This window comes from Elephantulus edwardii, unplaced genomic scaffold, assembly GCF_000299155.1.
Source record: "Elephantulus edwardii isolate Elephantulus edwardi_28Jun2011 unplaced genomic scaffold, EleEdw1.0 scaffold00229, whole genome shotgun sequence".
Taxonomy (NCBI): Eukaryota; Metazoa; Chordata; class Mammalia; order Macroscelidea; family Macroscelididae; genus Elephantulus; species Elephantulus edwardii.
Window position 1 is genome coordinate 2401350 of NW_006399979.1, and position 16373 is coordinate 2417722.

Consider the following 16373-nt stretch of genomic DNA (forward strand, 5'->3'; position numbering starts at 1 on the left):
CAGATTGTTGATAAATTGTCTACCGGTCTTGACTCCACATTTCTCCTCATAGAGTCAGCCTCCCGGGTAATCTGTTCTTCATATAGGTTGAAAAGATATGGAGACAGGACACATCCTTGGCGTATGCCCTTCCCAATTTTGAACCATGCAGTGTTTCTTTGCTCTGTTTTGATGACTGCCTCCTGGTCCAAGTATAGGTTTCTCATTAGCATGATCAAGTGTTCTGGGATTCCCATTCTTCTCAGAGTCAGCCACAGTTTGTTATGATTCACACAAACACCTTTGCATAATCAGTGAAACACAAATAGACCTTCCTCTGGTATTCCCTGCTTTCCATCTAACATTAGGTACAATATCCTTAGTACCACGACCCCTTCTAAACTGAGCCTGGACTTCTGGCAGTTCAAATACCTAATAGGAGATAAAAATTAATTTTGTTAGTTGATAAATTGTCATTTCTATTATTTACAGCAATTGGTGACCTTGAAAAAGAGATTTCTATTTCTTCCTTTGTGAAAGTTGCATTCCTTTTGAACAAATCCATGAGACACAATAAAGACCCCTTATAGTACAGCTTTTGTCCTCTCCTGGTTCTTCAACCTTCTGTCCTTCCTGTTCTGCCTACCATTTCATCATTGCTTCAGTTTTTAGACTTTTCACTTAGGCGCTTTTAATGGCTGTGTTAATTCATTACTTTAGCTTTTGCCTCTTACATTTTATTAATACAAACTCAGATATTTATCTGTTTTGAATTATTTTCTTTCACTCAAGACATTTAAATAATTTTTGGTATTTCCACATAGATTTCTCATATGCAACCCAAACTCAGTGTTTTCAATATTGTAGTCACGTCCTTTCCCCATTAAGCCTGTCCAGTTGAATAGCACTATTGAGTGCCATTGAGTGCCATTAATATTGCCATTGAGTCGCCTATGATTCCTAGCAACCCTTTATAGAACAGCCCTAAACTCTGCTCTATCCTTTGCCAATATTATTGTGTCTGACACACCTATCCATTACCACAGTGACTGAATCAATCCATCTCATTGAGGGTCTTCCTCTCCTGCACTGTCCCTCCACCATCCCAAGCATGACATCCCTCTCCAAGGACTGATCCCACCTTGCTACACATCCAAAGTATGTCAGACGAAGCTTCAGAATCTTTGCCTCCAAGGAGCAGCCTGGCTTCACCCTCTCCAGGACTAAGTTGTTTGTTCTCCTAGCAGTCCATGGTATATGCAGTACTCTTCTCCACCACCAAAGCTCTAAGGCATCAACTCTCCTTCTGTCACCCCTAGCCATTGTCCAGCTGTCTGATGCATAGCAAGTAATTACAAAGACCTGTATTAGGTGCACCTTAGTCTCCAGACTGCATCGTTGCTCTTTAGTACTTTGGAGAGGTCTCTGACAGCAGACTTTCCCAATGAAATTCGTCTTTTAATTACCTGGCTGCTGCTACCAACAGTATTGACTGTAGAGCCAAGTAAACTGAAGCTGTCAATAATCTCAATCTCTTCATCATCCATCATGATGCTGCCAGTCACCCCAGTGGTGAGAATCTTTGTTTTCTTGATGTTGAGCTTCAATCCATATTTAAGGCCGCAGTCTTTGACCTTCTGCACTTAGGAATTAATAAAGATTCTTCTCTCATCCTCTGCATTTAATTAATCTCCAATTCCAGCTATACATTTCTAGACTTGATTCTGAACTGTTTATCTCTATGTATAGCTACCTTAGTTCCTCTGTCATCTGATACCAAGACCGGCTCATTTTTCTTTTAAGCCTGTCACTATCTGCTTTGAAGGGGAGTTGGATCTTTGTAAATGTCAAATCTGAGAATTTTAATTCTGTTGAAGATTTCTTATTTGTTCCCAACCATCTTCTTAATGTGACATAAAGACCCTGCTTGTAATGTCTCTTCTACATGTCTCAGTCTCACTTTTTGTCATTCCTATCCAATATCCAGGACCGCTAGAATTATCCAACAAATACAGTGTGAGCCATATATAATTGAAAACTTTCCAGTAGTCACAAAATTCAGATTAATTTTTAAAATTTATATTGTTGTTATTGTTGGGTGCCGTGGAGTTGTAGATGACTCATAGCGACCTGAGCACTGTTCATAGAGTTTCTGGAGGCAGGCCATTTCAGAAGTGGATGCCGCTCCTGCTTCCCAAGCTTGTTTTAATCAGGAAACTCCACCAAGCACTGTCCACTATGGGTAGCCATTATCACAGTTGGCACATCAGTGTCACAGTGTTTAGCATCACAGCAACCACGACTTACCTCTGTACAGCAATGCACAGACCAGTGCTATACCACCTAGAAGGATGTTTGGCAAAAAACAGTTTGAACCAGGCTTCGGGGATTTAAGCCACCACCTGCCTTAAACCCTAGGCTAGGCCTCAAAGACCTGGCTCCTGGGGTCGGGGGTTGGGTGGGGTGGAGAGAGAGCAGGGTTTAAGGCAGGCAGTGGCTTAAATCCCCAAAGGAGGAGGGGAGTAGAAGGTGGCCAGGTTGTTCCTGGATGACTCCATTCTAGTCTCTGTAGCTTCTTGCAGCCTGTGCATGGCGGTCCATGTGCACAAGTAATTACAAGTTTTTTGGTGGTTGTGTGCTTTTTCAAGCTTGTGTTTGATGTGCAGTACTGCTCTTCCCCCCATGGGGCGAGGTCCTTGAGGCCTGGCCTAGGATTTAAGGCAGGTGGTGGCTAAAATCCCCGAAGTGGGAGGGGAGGAGAAAGTGGCCAGGTTGTTGCTGGATGGCCTCGCTCAGGTCTCTGGCTGTGTATCAAGGTACAGTTTTTAATTTTAATAATATATTTAACCCAGTAGATTTAAAATTTTATTTCAGTATGTAATCAGTGCAAAATACATCATCAAGATTTCTTTTTGTGGACTTGTTGTTATGTGCCATCTAGTAGCTTGTGACTCATAGTGACCCTATATACAGTAGCCACCAAACCTGCTCTGTCCTGTGCCAACTTTACTGTCTGATGCACCTACCCAATCACTGAGTCAATCCATCTTATCGAGGGTCTTCTTTTCATTCTCTGTCCTTCTACCCTTCAGATCAAGCCTTAGAATCCTTGCCTCCAAGGAGCAGCCTGGTTTCACCCTCTCCAGGATGAACCTCTTTGTTCTAGCAGTCCATGGTATATTCAATACTCTTCTCCAGCACCACAGCTCAAAGACATCAATTCTCTATCATCCCTAGTCTTTGTCCAGCTCTCTGACATATAACAAGCAATTGTGAAGACTATGTCCTGGATCAGGAGTACTTTAGTGTATAGACTGAAATCATCACTCTTCAGTACTCTGGAGAGGTCCCTGAAAGCAGACTTTCCCAATGCAATTAGTCTTTTAATTTCCTGGCTGCTGGTACCAAGAGTATTGATTGTGGAGCCAATCAAACTAAAGCTATTAACAATCTCAGTCTCTTTACCATCTATCATAATTCTGCCAGTCAGCCCAATGGTGAGACTCTTTGTTTTCTTGATATTCAGCATCAATCCATATTAAAGGTTGCATGCTTTGACCTTCTGCAGCGAATACTTCAGGTCTTCACTTTCAGCAAGCAGGGTTGTGTTATCTGCATAACGCTGGTCGTTGATTAATCTTCCTCCAATCCCAGTGCCACTTTCCTCCTCATACAGTGTAGCGTCCAGATGATCTGTTCTGCGTATAGATAGAAAAGGTATGGAGACAGAATACATCCCTGGTGGACACCCTTCCAGATTTTGAGCCATTCAGTGTCTCCCTGCTCTATTCTGATGACTGCCTCTTGGCTCAAGTATAGGTTTTGTACAAGCACAATCAAATGTTCTGGGATTCCCATTCTTCTCATCTGAAATGTGACCCCATACTCTTATTTACAGTATATCTTAATTTTAACTACTGAGATTTCAAGTACTTAGCAGTTGACATTTATAAACTAGATTTAAAGTTAGATGACATTTATAAACTCTTTGCTGTTTGATTGTTTGCCATACTTTATTCATTTTACTTTTGTACATACTGCAGCCTCTTCCTTTGCAGTAGGCACTCCTTATTCCTATGCTTTTCCAGGATCAATTGTACAGTGATTTGACTGAGGATCTAGGAAATACTTAATATTTAAATTATTTAGACTTGTTTTTACCTTGCGTTATATGATCTGTCGTGGAAAATAATCCATGTGCTTAGGAGAATACTATTTGCTGTGCTGCTATAGTGTGGTGTGCTTTGCATATATATGTCTGTGATGACAAGTTAAGGAACTCTGGTTCTATCATCTAGAGCAAATTTCCCTGCTAAGCCAAGGCTGCATGACTCTCTGATTTGAAGGTCTGCATCTACTAAATACAAGATGGAGAAAGTTGGACAGTGACCCTAGCTCCCCCTCCAAGTATTACTTACTGCCTTCGCATTTCAATGGAGTGTTCTATGAGTTGGACCAACTCAACAGTGAATCTGAGGGATGAAATCAAGTTGCTCATTGCATTATTTAGAACTTGTATGTCTTTGTTGGTTTTCTAATTGTTCTCTCCATCATTGAAAATGATGTGTTATAATCTTCTGCTGTTATTGTTGTTGTGTAAACCAGTCAGTTTTCAGAGACTCTGAATCGCAGGGTAGGATATTGCCCATCTTTCTTCCCCAGGGCAGCTGAGGAATTGGAATCGCATACCTTTGCCTTGTCAGCGCCATTTCTTAGCACTAAGTCAGCAGAGCTGTTATTGTAGAACTGTGTATTTGTTCATTTCTGTTAGTTTGTTTTCTGTATTTTGGAGTTGTCACTAGTTGCATAAAAATTAATTATGGTTATATCTCCTTGGTTGATTAGCTTTTTAAAATTATATAATACCCTCTTGGATTATTAAACTGTGTTCTATCATATTATTCTACTCCTGTTCTCTTTTGGTTACTTGTGCTTGATATGTTATTTTTTCCATCCTTTGATTTTTACCGTTTTATGATTTTGTATTTAAGGTATGTCTGTGTATGCAGCATACTGAGAATTAATATATAGTTAGTTTGTTTTTAATTCACTCTGCTCCGCTGTCTCCTGTTGTATTTAAATTTAGATTTAAATGCATTTACATTTAGTGTGATCATCAGTTGTTGTTGTTATGTGCCGTTGAGTCACCTCTGCTCTGTCTTGTGCCAATCTTATTGTCTCTGACACACCTACCCCATTACCCCAGTCACTGCATCAATCCATCTCATCAAGGGTCCTCCTCTCTTGTACTATCCTTCCACCCTCCCAAGTGTGGCATCTCTCTCCAAGTACTGGTCCCTCTTACAGCATATCCAAAGTATGTCAGATGAAGCTTTAATCCTTGCCTCCAAGGAGCAGCATGGCTTCACCCTCTCTAGGATGAACTGTTTGTTCTCCTGGCAGACCATGGTGTATATATATTCAATATTCTTTTCCAGCACCACAGCTCAAAGACATCAATTCTCCTTCTGTCATCCCTTGTCACTGTCCAGCTTTCTGATGCATAGCAAACAGTTGTGAAGAATATGATAGTGGGTATGAATTTATTGCATCTATTTTGTTGTTTTTTCATGGTGTTAATGGTTTCTTCAGTTTAATTTTGTACCAAATTCTTTTTGCTGATGGATTGCCTTTTAATATCCCCTATTGTTGATTTTGGTTTTATTAAGCCTTCCCCCCCCCCATTTTGGTGAATAAATGCGTTCGTTTTTTACTGTGTCTGCACTGAAATTTACCTTTATCTTTCTTAGTTTAAAAACAAATTGTTACACCTAGATAGTTCCTATTTCCTCGTGACATGAAGTTCTGTAACAAACCATTCCTCTACCTGTGTGTTTTGGAGGTTGTTTGCAGATTCACATATCTAGTTTCCTGTTTTTAGTTTTGCAAATTTACTTTATCTGCATTGATATTTGAATGATGCTGTTATTTGCAATAATAATCAGAATAGGGAGCTCTAGTGGCCTAGTGGCAAGAAGGTTGCATTGCAATCCCAGAGGTATGCGGTTCAAATCTACCATAAGTTCTCCTGGAGAAGGAGGTACAATCTCCTTCTGTATTAGTCAGATCTGATTTGATGGTACACACACAAAAAATAATAAAACAAAATAATAATCAGAATACCCTTCATTTTCTATATAAAGTACCCTCTTCAATAATGTAAGTTTGGTCTGGCTTTCATAGATTCCTATAATTTCTGTGTATTGGGAATGTATAGTTTCACTCTCATATTTAAAGGATTATTTTGCTGCATAAAGGATTCTTGTTGCCAATTCTTTCAGGATTTTGTCCATGCCATTCTACTGTGTTCTTGCCTATTGGATTCTGCTGAAAACAACGTTTTGTTTTATTGGTGCCCTTGTACAAGCTGTTTCCAGAATTTTTCTTTATCTTTGGTTTTTGGAAAGTTTGATTATATATATCTGAATGATTTTGTTTTGGGGTCTATTCTGTATGAGTTTTATAAAGCTACTTTATATTTCATATTAAAGAAGTTTTCTGTAAATAAATTTTTCATGAATTCCACCTATTTTTAGGTTATTTAGCGTCCCTCATAACTTCTAGACTCCTCTCACCCTGCCACCCTGATTGTTCTTCAAACAGATTGACATTGTTACTGTTTTATATCATCAAGTACGACTCAGAGGGACCCTATAAACAATCTGAACCTTGTCCTGTCCTGCACCATTCTCATCAAATCTGACAGACTTGAACTCATTGTTGTAGTTATTGTGTCAGTCCATACTGTGGAGGGTCTTTCTCTCTTTTGTTGACTTTGTACCTTTCCTAGTATAATGTCCCGTTCCAAGAAATAACTCCATCTAGTAACATGCCCAAAGTATGTGAGATGTAGCTTTACCATCTTTGCATCTAAGGAGCATTCTGGCTGCACCTCCTCCAAGACATGTCTGTCTGTTATTTTGGCAATCCATGGGGTATTCAATATTCTTCTCCAACACCACAATTCAAAGGCATCATTTTTTTTATTCTGTCATCCTTATTCATTGTCTATATGCATAGCAAGTGACTGAAAAGACCATGGCTTGAAATAGGCACACCTTAGTCTTCAAACAGACATCATTGCTCTTCAGTACTTTAGAGAAGTTCCTGGCTGCACACTTTTCCAATGTACTATGTTTTTTTATTTCTTGATTACTGGTGGTAGATCCAAGTAAAATTACATTGTTACTAATTTCAGTCTTTTCTCCGTCTATCATGATGTTGCCTGTAGGCCCAGTGCTGAGGATTTTTGTTTTCTTGATGTTGAGATGAAATCTATATTGAAGGCTATATAGTCTTTGATCTTTTGCAGCAAGCACTTCAATTCCTTCTCACTTTCAGCAGGCGGGGTTGTACATCTGCATAGACAGTTTTTTGATGAATCTTCCACCAATCCTGATGTCACATTATTCTTCATAGAACCCAGCTTCCTGAATGATCTGTTTGGCACAAAGTTTGACTAGATATGTAAGAGTGCAGCCCCAACCCACACCTTTCTTGGTTTTTAAATCAGCAGTGTTCCCTTGCTCTGTTCAGAAAAAACTTCTTGGTTTAGGTATAGATTTCTATGTTGTTGTTTTTATGTGCTATTGAATCACTTGTAACACTCATAGTGACCCCATGTACAACAGATCTGAATCCTGCTCTATCTCATTGTCTCTGATATACTTACCCCCACTACCCCAGTCACTGAATCAGTCTGTTTCATTGAGGGTCTCCCTCTCTTGCGCTGTTCCTCCACCTTTCTAAGCATGATGTCCCTCTCCAAGGACTGGTCCCTCCTTGCAACATGCCCAAAGTCAGACCGAGCTTCATAATCCTTGTCTCCCAAGGAGCAACTTGGTTTCAGCCTCTCCAAAACAGACCTGTTTATTCTTCCAGCCATCCATGGGATATATTCAGTACTCTTCTGCAGCATCACAACTCAAAGGCATAGATTTTTTTCTTCTATCATCTTTAGTCATTGTCCAGCTCTCTGATGAATTAGCAAGTAAATCATGAAAACCATGCATGCGTCACTTTAGTCTCTAGACTGACATCATTGATCTTCAGTAATCTGGAGAAGTCCCTGACAGCAGATTTTCCCAAGGCAATTCATCTTTTGATTTCCTGGCTGCAGTACTAATAGTATTGATTGTGTAGCCAAGCAAACTGAAGCTGTCAACAGTCTCAATCTCCTCACCATTTTTTCATGATGCCACCAATTGGCCCAGTGATGAGAATCTTTGTTTTCTTGATTTTGAGCTTCAATCCATATTGAAGGCTGCAGTTCTTGACCTTCTGTAACAAATGCCTCAAGCCCTCCTCAGTTTTGGCAGGCAAGATTGTGTCATCTGCGTAACACAGGTTATTGATGAATCGTCCTCTAATCCTGATGTCACATTCCTTCTCTTAGAGTCCAGCCTTCCGGATGATTTATTCCTCATATAGCTTGAAAAGGTAGGGAGATAAGACACATCCCTGGTATATATGTTTTCCTGCTTTTGACCCATGCAGTGTTTCTTTGGTCTGTTCTGACAACTGTGTCCTCGTCTGAGTATAGTTTTTGCATAAGCACAATCAAGTGTTTTGGGATCCCATTCTTCTCAAAGTTAGCCACAATTTTTTTGTGATCCACACAGTCAGATGCCTTTGCATAGTCAATGAAACACAGATAGACTTCCTTTGGTACTCTCTGATTTCAGCCAACATCTAACACTGATGATAATCTTTAACCTGTCATGGCCTCTTCTAAACTCAGCCTACACATGTAGCAGTTCTCTGTTGATATGCTTTTCCTGTCGTTTTTGGAAAATTTTCAGCAGGATTTTGCTTACATGTGATATTAATGATATTGTTTGACAATTTCCACTTTCTGTCAGGTCACCTTTTTTTGGGATGAGAATGAATATGGATATCTTCCAGTCTGTTGGCCAGGTGGTTGTCCTCTAGATTTCTTGGCATAACTTGGTGAGCATGTCCAAGGTAGTGTCTATTTGCTGAAATATGTCAGTTGGTATGCTATCAATTCCTGGGCCTTGTTTTTGTCAGTTCCTTCAGACAGTTTGCACTTCCTCATTCACTACCACTGCCTCTTGATCATATGTTGTTTCATGAAATTCTTCTCTGTCAGCCAGTTCTTTTTGGTATAGTGACCCCGTGTACTTCTTCCATTTTCTTTTGATACTTCCTAGGTCTTTCAGCATTCTACCCACAGGATCCTTAAGTATTCCAACTCGAGACTTGACTTTGTTCTTCAGTTCCTTCAGCTTAAGAAATGCTGAACAAGTTTGTCTCTTTTGATTTTACAAGTCTAGCTTTTTTCACATTTCTTTATAGTATTTGGCTTTGTCTTTTCTAGCTGCCCTTCTATTCAGTTTCTTAATTTCTTGATTTCTCTCCTTTTCTTTGGCTTCTCAGTACTCTGATTCAGAGTCTCTTCTGACATGCATCTTAGTCTTCTTCTTCCGTCTTTATAATGACCTTTTGTATTCTTCATAGATAATATTCTTGATATCCTCCCCTAGCTCATCTGATCTTTGCTCAGTTTAAGCCTGTTCCTGAGATGATCTTTAAATTCAGGAGGGATAGATTCAAGTCAAACTTTGGTTCTTGTGGATTTGATTTGATATTCTTTAGTTTCAATTTGAATTTGTAAACGAGTACTTGATCTGATCCACATTCTGCTCCTGGCCTTTATCTGATACTGTACTTCTCCAATGATTTTTTCCACATATGTAATCAGTCTAATTCCTGTGTAAACTGTCAGGTGAGGTCAATGTGTATAGTCATCATTTGTCTTTTTTATAAAAGGTATTTGCAATGAATAAATCATTGATTGTACAGAATTCTGTCATTCTGTTTGCACCATCATTTCTGTCACCAAGTCCATGTTATCTATCTACCAGTCCTTCTTCTCTGTTCTCAACATTTTCATTCCAGTCACCCATTTTTATTAGTGCGTCCTGGTTGTATGTTCGATCAATTTCCAACTGCAATGGTTGGTAGAAGCCATCTATTTCCTTCTCTTTGGCTCTGGTTGGTGGTGCATAAGTTGAATGATAGTGGTATTAACAGATCTTTTTTGGTTACATATGGATAGTGTCCTGTCACTTACAACATTATATTTCCAGATGGATCTAGAAATGGTCTTTTTAACTATGAATGTGAACTTGTCTCATTCAAAATGTCCCATGCCAATCCATTTTATTTTTCCAGTGTCTTTTGTGTCAATATTTATGCATTCCATCTTTTCTTTAGCAATCTCTAGTTTTCCTACATTCATGCTCCTCACATTCCATGTTCCAGTCGTTAGGGTCTGTTTGCAACTCTTCCTCCTCCTTTGTGATTTTCAACCTGAAGGCTCAGCCTCTGGTGCCCTATCTGCTGGTGTAACTCAAGTGTGCTCTGTTGTATATAGGGTTTCTGACGACCTGCTGTTTTGAAAGTGGATGGGCAATCCTTTTCCCTAGTCTCTCTTAATTTGAGTGTTCAGCTTTAGAGCAATATTTGACAAACAAGCATTTAACCCAAAAGAGTTTATGTGAGTATGCAGGTAAGATCAGGTATACATGTGTTGTGTTCCCACGCTCACTCTGCCCTGTCAGCACCCAGGTCAGTTCCTTCTGGTGCTCTTCTGGCACCTCCTGTCTTCTCCAGCTGGATAGGTCAGGCCTCCACTCCCTCTGTCTTCCCATTTCCTTTTCACTCCCCTGTGATATCGGTGCTCCTGGCACTGGGGCACGGAGGAGGGTGGTGTTTACGTGGCGAAGGCAGTTTCCTTGTGCTTCCTGCAGCAGGGTTCTGGCAGCTGTTGGCAAGCATGATTAAATGTTCTGGGATTCCCATTCTTCCTCAACATTAACCATAATATATTATGATCCTCAAATTCAAATGCCTTTATCTAGTGAAAAAAGCACAAATAGACATTCTCCTGATATTCTCTGCTTTCTACCAACATCCATCTGATTATCAGCAATGATATCTCTAGTGCAATGGCCTCTTCTAAATTAAGCTTTGATTTCTGGAAGTTTATCATGAATTTGCTGTTCTAGCCTTGTTTGGTTATCCTTCAAAACATTTTGCTTGCATGTGATATTTGTAGTATTGCTTGGTAATTTCCACATTCTTTGGATCACTTTTCTTGGGAATGATGACAAATATGGATCCCTTTTTGGCACAGACTTTTGAGCACCATCAGGGCTGCATGTTGGTTGAAACATGTCAGTTGGTACCCTATCTATTTCTGGGGCCTTAGCTTTTTTTTGATAATGTCTTTAGTTTAGCTTGAACTTTTTCTTTCATTGCAATTGACTCTCTCTTTTTTTTATTTAGAAATTAGAAAAATTTATATTTAGAATTAGCCAGCTATAGTGAGGAGCAGGTCGAATTTAGGCTGCCTTCTCTCTATCAGGCCTAATCAAAGTGTTGACTTTGGTCACATCAGTGTCATAGAGCTTCTTCACAGCTTATTTGATCTGGTGCTTGTTGGCCTTAGCATCCACAATGAACACAAGTGTGTTGTTATCTTTTATCTTTTTCATGGCTGACTTAGTGGTCAGGGGAAACTTAATGATGGCACGGTGGTCAAACTTATTTTTCCTGGATGTGCTTACATGGGGGTATTTGGTCTGCCTTCGGAGTCTCAGTGTCTTAGGCTAGAGGAAGGTGGGTGATGTGCGGGGTTTCTTTTACAGCAGTGGATGTTTCTCAGGATGCCTACTTGGCCTTTAAGACCTTTGTTTTGGGTGAGGAATGGGTTTCCTTCTCTTTTGGTGCCATCTTTGTGAAAAGCCTTGTTACTATTGACTCTTGATCATATATGACTTCCTGAAATACTTAGTGTTGACCAGTTCTTTTTAGAACATTGATTCTGTGAATTCTTTCCATCTTATTTTGATGCTTACTCAATCTTTCAAGATTCCGTTTATAGCTTCTCTCAGTATTGCAACTTGAAGCTTGAATTGTTTTTCAGTTCTATCAGTTTGAGAAATGCTGAGTGAATTCTTCCCTTTTTATTCTATAATTCCAGCTCTTTGCACATTCTGTTAGAACATTTTGTTTTCATGAAGAAATGTTCAAAATCCCTAGCTCTAGGAGAGGTACAAATCAAAACAACTATGAGATATCATCTCACCCCCGTAAGAATAGCAAAATTCAACAGAGCAGCAAAGAACAAATGCTAATGAGGTTGTAACTCTTACTCACTGTTGGTGGGAATGTAAAATGGTGCAACCACTGTGGAAGGCAGTATGGCACTTTCTCAAAAAGTAGCAAATAGAAATACCATTTGACCCAGCAATTCCATTACTGGGAATATATCCTAAAGAAATCAGAACTGCCACCGAAGCACATATATGCACACCTATGTTTATTGCTGCTTTGTTCACAATAGCTAAGAGTTGGAAACAGCTCAAGTGCCCATCAACAAACGAATGGATAGAAAAACTCTGGTATATTCACACAATGGAATACTACGCTACATTGAAAAACAAGGAACTCATGAAATAAAAAAATGAGTGACCCTGGAGAACATTATGTTGAGTGAAATATCTCAATCACAAACAGACAACTACTACATAATGCCAGTGCTATAAAACAGGACTGACATTGAGTTTGGTGGGAAACTAAGAAGAGAGGGGGTAAATAATGACTGCATTGAAACAGGCGAGGAAGAAAACTGTTTAAAAGGGATATATGGTTAGGAATTATTTTCATGGAAAGAGTCCAGAATAAGAGCTGCATAGTAAAGTAGACTGGGGTGGTGGTGGTGGTGGGATTGTATAACAATAAAAGAATTTTTTTTTCTCTCAAAGAGAAAAGTGAACGGGGGGAGAGAAAGGGGCAGAGAAGAAAATATGCAAGAATCAATGAATGGAAATCCAAGTTCTCTATAATCTTTCATTAAAATCTCAATTAAAAAAGAAAAAAGAGAGAACATTTTACTTTCTCTATCTTTGCGGCCTTTTGAAATCTTCTATTCGTACCTTTCACTTCTGCATCAGAAATTTGTTTTCAGCTTTACTGATTCATTACTCTTTTGTTTCCGTTATACTTGACATCTTTGCATTGAATTATCTCTTTCTCATATTTTATTGTTTCCAGATTTCGTTGTGCTTCTGTATGATTTCTAGTTCTTTCCCGCTTCCCCCCCTTAATAATTTTTTTCTTGTGTATCTTCTGAATTTTTTAGAGGAGTTTTTTTTTCCTCCGCATTGTGTTTTCCTGCATCTTTTAGAGAATTCTGCATTTTATATTTTTAATTCCTAATCAGGTATTTCTATTACCCTTTCTTTCTCAAGAAGGTTTTCTACCCTTTATTTTGGTTGTGTCTTTGGGCCTGTTTTGTTTTGTTTTTCATATAACCTTTTGTTTCTCTCTGAGGTAGTAAGATGGTACTTATATATTTATTCAGTGTTTGTCTAGTTATCTTATCATGTTTTGTTTTGCTCTGTCATTGTGGGCTTGGTAGATGTGCCCCACTGATGGCTTCTCTGATGTCATAGGAATACTCAGCTTGTTGGATAGAGCAGTGTTGGTCATATCAGTCATGTGCTTGACATATTTGCTGTAAAGGCATGGCTGCTGTATTTGGTCATCCAGCCATTTTACTTTTAATGCAGTCATTTAGTTTTTACTTTTATCTCATCATCAGTGTTTCGTTTCCCATGGTTAGGGAGAGAAAGCCTAGTCCTCTCCACCTTAATTTTAATCTAGTTGCCTTTTGTTTGAGCTCTTTTGGTATAGCAGTGATACCCAGGCAGCAATATTTTATGCAAGGAAATAGAGCACAGGAAAATAACAGCTAATTAACCATGTCTTGATTTTAGCTGAGTTTTGCATAAAACCCAAGAGCTTTTCTTAGGGAGTCACATGAATCAGATGGTGTAATTATTTACATACAGTAGAGTGTATAACTCAGATTAACTTTAAAAGTGGATAAAAGAAACATTTCTGATACTAAGAGATCTTTGCACTAATTTTTTTTTACTGATTGGTAACATGGAATGCATTTGACTTTGGATTTTTTAAAAAGAAGGGCTATTTATGTTGGCAAATGACAAGTGGTTATGTTTTCTTTTTAGTCGCTTCCAACTCAGCAGTTCCCTACCACCACCAGTATCACCAAGAGTAACCCTCTTGGTCATTTTTAGAAGATCCATCAACAGTTTTAATTGGACAGGACCTAAAAATTTTCCTTTGCTGTGTTTTTTTTCCAATTTTTATACTTCACTAAGTGGGTTAATGGAATGCATTCCTCTCAGCTCTTTCTAGATAAGGGAAACTGAAGCTTAGTTTCAAAGAATTAATTTGAATTGGAGTTGAATAGTTGATTTAGAACTGTATATGAGATTCTTAGAGAGCTCTGATGGTCTGCTGATAAGAAATTGTGAGGTCAACACAAAGGGATGCAGTTTGAATCTGCCAACTGCTCCACAGGAGAAAGGTAGGTAGGCTCTTCCTGTGTGATTAACTGCCTCTGAAAACTCGCTGGAGGGTTAGCTGTGAGTTGGTCCTGACTCCATGGTACACAACGAAAGCAATGAGATCCATGTTAATGTAGATAACTTTTTCTTTTAAGAGAAAAATAATTGTATTCGCTCTTTGATAGTATTATTGTTACTTATATTAGTCAAATGGATATTACTGGTGTAACTGCAGGTGACTTTAACTTGCCTAAAGATCCTAAGATTGTCTTAGATATTTAAAATTAACCAAGGAAACTTTAACCATGGTAAAGGTTTTGAGCAAATTTGATTTGCTAGGCTTTCCCCTCTTCTTAGTAGCTTTTGAACTTTAAGTAAGACTTAAAAAGGAGCTCTGATGGCCTAGTTCATTGTGTTTGTTGTGCCAGAAGTTCAAATTGACCACTTGCACCTCAGGAAGAAAATAATCAGTCTTAGAAATCTGATGTATGGTCACAATGTGTCACAATCAGTATGATGGAAATGGCTTTGGATTTTTTTTAAAGTAATGCTTAACCAATTATTTTGAAAGGTGAAAGATTTAATATTGCCTTTAACACAGAAAGACAAATGACTCTAGATCTGGAAGATACAAAGCAGGCTATTATTACAGGACATTTTGATCAAAGACACTATAGAAGAATCTTGATCAAAAGGGGAGAAAATGTGGAATGGAATTTCAAAATTGAATTGAAGACATATTTTCTAGAGTCTTGGGGCTGTATGAACTCCCAAAACTATTACCCTGAGGTAATCTTTGAGCCTTTAGCCAAAATGTTCCTAGAAGTTTTCTTTAATCCAATAATAAGCTAATTAAAGTATTTTTTTTAAGTAGGACTTTTTTTTAAAGAGCAATCTATATGGGACCAGTTTGATATTATCAACTCCAAAGGTTACAGGGAGTAAACTTAGAGGCAATGAGTTTATGTTAATGCGAGAGGAGCAGTTCTGAAAAGGATGAGGAGAATTGTACAACTTGAAGAGGTGTAATCCTTGTTACTGAATTGTACATGTAGAAATTACTGAATTGGGGTTTGTTTTGCCATATATATTTTAAAAAGAAAACAGAAAAAGTAAAATAGAGAAAGATATAGGAGAGAAGATAGGTTTAGGTTTAACTTTAAAAGGGGGCATGAATACTACTTTTGTCTAAGCAGGCAAAGAATATGAAATTGATGAAGGTGGCCTTACAACTGATATAGTTCTTACCTGATGATTATTAAAATATTGACTTGATCACTCAACTAGCAATCAAAAAACTTCTAGTCTCTTTCTGTTTAACCAACGAAAAATTTTGACTGCAGATAAATGTGACTTTCAGTAGGTCATTTTGATTTTCAGGACCTTAGTTTCCATTAATCTTTTCAAAGAAAGTTGTTGAACTATGAAATGATTCCCTAGGATTCTTTTCAGTGCTGAATTGCTATTTTAAAAAGCCATAATATTTACTAGTTTTATTTCTTTAATATATTTTATGTAAGAACCTTTCTTTAATATATTTTATGTAAGAATCTCATCCGATCTGCACAGGAATCAGATTGACTGCATCTGTGAAAAGAACAGAGCAGGGAAATACTTCATGATTCAAAATCAGGAAAGGAGTGCATCAGGGGTGCGTCCTGTTGCCATACCTTTTCAGTCTTTATGTGACACTGATTGATCGTTTGATAGGCTGGACTTTATGAGGAAGAACGTGGCATCAGGATTGCGGGAAGACTCATCAAAACCTGTATTATACAGATGCCCCAGCCTTCCTTGATGAAACTGAGGAGAGCCTGACGCATTTGCTGCAGAGGGTCAATGTGGATTGAAGCTCAACATCAAGAAAACAAAGATTCTCACTGCTGGGCCATGACAGATGAAAAAGAGATTGAGATTGTTAACAATTTCAGCTTGATTACTTTCACAGTCAACACTCTTGCACCAGTAGTCAGGAAATTAAAAGACAAG